The sequence below is a fragment of the Vombatus ursinus genome, unplaced genomic scaffold, assembly GCF_900497805.2.
Source record: "Vombatus ursinus unplaced genomic scaffold, bare-nosed wombat genome assembly UNPS02012179.1, whole genome shotgun sequence".
NCBI lineage: Eukaryota > Metazoa > Chordata > Mammalia > Diprotodontia > Vombatidae > Vombatus > Vombatus ursinus.
This window is the reverse complement of record NW_020951957.1, coordinates 10,401,812-10,407,856: the sequence shown is the minus strand read 5'-3', so window position 1 is coordinate 10,407,856 and position 6,045 is coordinate 10,401,812.

Genomic DNA, 6,045 nt, shown 5'->3' with positions numbered 1-6,045 from the left:
TATTTCATTGTAAAAACAACTGACCTAGAAAATTAATCCAGGACCAATAATTAAAAAAAAATTGAACTACATGAAAACCATAATAATAATAATAAAAAAAGTCTAAACATCATATTTCAAGAAATTATCAAGGAAAACTGCCCTGGTATACTAGAACCAGAGATTAAAATAGAAATGAAAAGAATCTACAGATCACCTCCCAAAAGAGATCCCAAAAGGAAAACTGCCAGAAACCTCATAGGCAAATTCTAGAATTTACAGGTCAAGAAAAAATTTTTGTTCTATGTGCTAGAGATACAAAGACTAAAAAAAGAAAAAAAACAACAATCCTACCCTCAATAAACTTATCTCCTACTGGAAGATACACCATGTAAATATATTAGTATCTTGTATTTAAATACAAAATAAAAGGAAAACAGTATAAACCAATAGGGTAATAGGACTTCCCTTAGGATGTGGTAACTGAATTGAGCCTTAATGGATGTTATAGATTCTAAGAGAAGCAGATAAAGAACTACTACATTCCAGCAAGGAGATATATCTTCCACAGAGGCAAATTGATGGGAGATGTCATCTTGAGTTTTGGGAATAGCAAATATGGTGGTTTATTTAGAGATATTTATATAAAATCCAACATACTGTGATAAAACATCGTTGAGGGATTTTAGTGCTCTGATGGAAGCAGTGACCAACTATGACTTCAGAAGATTGATAGTAAAGTAAAGCATGCTTGCTTCTTTTTGGCAATGGTGAAGTAGAACAAAATGAAATATACATTATGATATAAAACCAGTAACATAAGATCAAAGATTTAGAATTTAGAGGAATTTGAAAAGTTATCTAACCTAACTCTCTCATTTTAAAGATAAGAAAAATGAGACAGAAAGATAATTAACAAAGGTGACAAAAGAAATTAGTGACAGTGTAAAGATTTGAATCCAGGTATTTTGATTCTAGAACCTGTACCATGCTTCCATGTTTCCTTCTTTTCAAATAACCATGTGTTAGTTTCTTCAGCTTAAATATATATGGATATATACAAAGATATACATGCATACATATATATATATATAATTATACTTTAACATTCATTTTTAAAATTTTGAGTTTGAAATTTTTTTATCCCACTATCCCCTCTACCATCCACTGAGAAAATGAGCAATACATCATTATACATGTGAAGTCATTCAAAACATATTTCCATATTAACTACAACTTAAATATATTTTTTTCAGCAGGTGGGTGGCACAGTGGATAGGGCACCGAGTCTGGAATCATAAAGACTGAAAATCAAATGCAACATCAGATACTATTTGTGTGAACCTGGACAATTCACCTATCTTGGTAACCTCAAATGTAAAATGGGGATAATTATAGCCCCTACCTCACAGGGTTATCATAGGGATCAAATGAGTTAGTATTTGTAAAGTGTTTAGCACAGTCCCTTTAGCACACAGTAGACACTATAAAAATTCTAGTTATTACTAGCTATTATTCTTTGCTACAAGGAAGGATTTTATTGATGAAGAGTGAGAGTAACGTGGAGAGCTAGTAGCATAAGAAACAAAAATAAGCAGTGAAATATTTATTTTTTTAAAGGAAAATGAAGTTTGGAGGTAATGGGCTCACTCACCTAGTTTGAACTATATACAGTAACAAAATAAAATTCTCATACTTTCCACTCATTATTTGCCAAATTTTGTTCATTATTCTAAGACATTTAACAAAAATAATTTAAAAATCTTTCTATTTTTTTACTTTCTTTCATAGTATGTGCTTAAGAAGTGGTTGTTGAATGAAACCATCATGTACCTGTCCTAAGGACTGATGAACAACAACAACAACAAAAAAGATCATTATTTTTAATATTCATCATTCAAATGTTCTTATTACAATCTTATAGTTTATATTCAGGTGAATGAAACACATGCTTGAAAAGATTTTCTAGCTCCTTCTAAAAAGAAAACCTTGGATGTAAATAAGATATGTTTTTTTTTCTTGAGTTGTTTCAGTCATATCCAACTCTTTGTGACCCCATTCGGGGTTTTCTTCTCAAAGATACTGAAGTGGTTTGCCATTTCCTTCTCCAGATCATTTTATAAATGAGGAACTGAGAGAAACAGGGTTAAGCTATTTCCCCAGAGTCACACAACTGATAAATTTCTGAGGCTGAAATCGAACACATGAAGATGAATCTTCTTCATTCCAAGCTCTATCCATTGTACCACCCAGCTACCCCATTAAGATATGCAAAACTTTTCAAAACTGATGGTGACATTGGCCAATTTCATGGACTCTGTAATAATATTTAAATTAACCCCATGCAAAAGCACTACTGTTTTCTTACCACAAACTTGAATTTTCAAAGTAATTGAAAAAAATGATATTAAGAAACTAATCATTGCATAGTGCCTGTCTGCAGTTGACTAGTAATGGGTTTTATTGGGTTTAGAAAACCAATATATTTCGTACTGGCTAACAGATCATTCACTCTACTTCTTTTCAATGTTGTTCTTCTTGACTCATTGATTTTTCAAGGCAGCGTGGAATGAACTTCATATATGGAGGCAGAAGAACTGCATTCAAAAGCCATCTTTATCCCAATCTTTGTGATATTGGGTTAGTCACATAATCCCCTTTGGTTTAATTTTTGCATCTATAAAATGAGGGATTCAGCCTACATGTTAATAACTGAAATGGAGATGATACTTTGAATACATTTTCATTGTTTAGCCTCGTAACAGTCACACAAGGTGTTATGTTCATTTTACATACAAGAAAGCCACAGCTCAAGAGAAACTGTTGCCTTGCCCATGAACACACTGTTATTCCCAGAGGCAGGATTCCTAACCTAGGTCTTTCTGACTTTAAGTGTAGCACTCTATCAGTATACCACTATACTTCCATGGCCTCTAAGAGTTTGTGGAAGCTGTCACTTGATCCTACTCTCTGGGCAGCAGATATAATCTACAGATTGATTAAGTACCATGATATTCTTCCTCCTCCCCCTCTCCATTTTTTTTATTAATACATGGCCTTAAAGAGATGAAATAGGGTCTCTTTTTAGTGACATGTGATACATCCAATCCTAAAGTTGGTTTTCCTTATGAAGAGTTTTACTAGTTTAGCAAATAAAATCATAAAATCATATGTTGGGGGATTAAATTCTAACACAAGTTGTAGAGAAACTATTGGTTCACAACAGTTTACACTAGCAAAGAGAAAACTCTAGTAGGTCTTAGCAAACTGGACCAATTTCGAGTATGGGCCTACTGATGAATTCTATAACTGTTGTCTAAGAATCATTATAACCATATGTTTTAATTTAATTATTGCTTTTAATTTTACAAAGCATTTTATATACATCACCTTAATGCAATCTTCACAACAACTCCTTGAGGTAGGTGCTGTTATTATATCTATTTTATAGATGAGGAAATGGAGGTTGAGAAAATTCAGGTAACTTGCCCAGGGTGACATACCTGTTTTGTCCTAGGCAAAATCCAAACTCAAGTCTTCCCAACACTAAGGCCAGCCCTCTATCCTTCTACCAAGCCACCTTTCATCACTCTATTAGATGCATATTTCAGCAATTGGCAAAGATGAAGAGAGATTCTCATCTAAGTAAGTGAAAGGAGCATACTGATGAAATCTCAAATCCTTAAAGAAGTTAAGGACCTACAGGAAGGTAGCGTTGCAGGCTATTTTTAAGTTCTGGCCATTTTTTAGCGAATGTTGGGGTGATCATTCATCAAGCTGAAGTTGTACAATTGGAAATCTTCAGAAATAATCAGTGCTGATTATACTTTATTAGTTGAATGGATTTGTGATCTCTCTTTGTAAACTCCCTTGTTGAAGATCATAAGCCCTCATTTTGATTCTTCCATTAGCTTTTTTTCAAGGTTAATTATATTTTTAATTGTAATTTTCCTATAATATGAAAAGACCTACCAGAGAACCAGGCACATAAGAAGACTTCTACAATGACAACTCCATTAGTTTTCATGAATCCTTGGGTCCACCTATATACTCACTTGCTAGAATGCCCTTAGATATTTTAATATATCTTGAGGGATGTCAGCATAGCACAGATATAGAGGTAGATAAAGAAAGAGAATAAGGGAAGAAAGGAGAGAAAGAGACAGAGACAGAGAGACAGAGACACACAGAGAGAAAAAGTTATGTTAAGCACATAAAATATTCTAGGCATGAGGAGAGTTGACTGGCATGTTGACAGGTTCAATGATTTGAACAAGATCAAACAGCCAGTATTTATCAGAGCGAGATTTGAACCTTAGTCTTTCTGAAATGTCCAGCCCTCTCTCTATTCATTACCTTCTACTGTCTCTTTTTGTGCTAATTACCTCCTTAAAAAGAAAACTGAAAAGAAGTATATTTGAAAATGAAAAATTATACTCTGAAAGGCTATGTATTTTTATGATTAAAGAGGCTGCTGGTTGTGTGGTGTCATTTTTTTATGGGCAAAAGAAAGTAATATTTATTTTAACTAAAAAGAATACGCAAGAGCCCAAAGAATCTCTGGTCACTTAAAGGAAATGACATGTAACTTATTAAGTTTTTGCTTTAGGGTGCTATCAAGAAAACCACATAGAGAAACATTTGGAAGAAACAATGGAAACATCTGTAATTGTGTTTTCTAATTTGTTCTCTATAATTTAACAGTGATGTTTCATCAGATGCCGGCAGCTTTTCACTTATGGAGATCATTTCTTTTCAAGAGGCTCCTAAGAGAGTAGGCAATGCTGTTTGTAGTGATTCCTTGGCTGCATAAAGCCAAACAGTGAATAATAATGGTTACAGGACACCCCAGGGCAACACATTTCCACTGTATTTAAAGGAAACCAATAATTTACTTCCAAAGGTCAGTTTTTCTACCAACTTAAAAAAAGTGATTTATTTCTAATTACTTTGGGTTCCAAGGGAGCAAAAGTTTCATTATACCATGGATATAGGCTGATGATACAGCATATTAATTCTAGAATTTTAGAATAGCATATTGTAATAAAAGGAATGCTTGATCTAGAGTTAGAACTGGGTTCAAATCCAGACTGTACTAACTGCTAACTGTTTGACCTTGTTCAAATAACATAACCTTGAAGAGTTAAACCACTCAACTTTGGATCTCAACATTAGAGCTGAGCTGATCCAATGAGTGGATGAATGAATGAAAATTCACCTAACCTACTATATCTAGCAAGTTCTGGACCATGCTTCACATATTTCTATTAGGTAACTAGGAATAACATGAGTGCTTTACCATCTACTATTTGTTCTTGTTGTTCAGTTGTTTCATGTCTGTCTTTTTGTGACCCCATTTGAGGTTTTCTTGACAAAGATACTGGGGAGGTTTCCCATTTCCTTCTCCAGGTCATTTTATTGATTGGAAAACTGAGGCAAACAGGGCAAGTGTCTTGGCCAGGGTCATGCATATAGTAAGTGTCTGAGGACAGATGTGAACTCAGCTCTTCCTGACTCCAGGCCCAATACTCTATTCACTGAGCCACATAGCTGTCTCCCCCAAACCATTTAACATATTCCTTCTGCAATACGTATAGCTGTTCCCTCACCACTTGTCCATCTCTTTACCTCTTTCTCTTAGACCAAGAAATAAATAAGTCAATACTATCATTGCTACTATGCCCAATAGCTACAATCACAATACCTTCTGTCTCTCCCTACATACTATAATTTGTTTAAATGGATTTTAGTATTATAGCTTTATATAGGGTATAACAAATTCCACCTTACCCTCTATCTGTGACTTTTCTGCCTAGGTGAATGTTGTGGGCTAACTTTTTGATGACAATGAACTTTGAATAAAAACATATGAAACCTGATCTAATATGTTTTCCTTTAGACTTGGAAAGACATCATTCAGAATTGCCCTTTGTTCTTTGATGAATAATCCCATTCAGTATAAATATTGGTTATTGATATATACTTCTTTGAAGTACCCTCTTAACATATTTGACATCTACACCTTTTCTTTATTTCTTCACAAGGTTTTTCCATCACTTTGAAGCT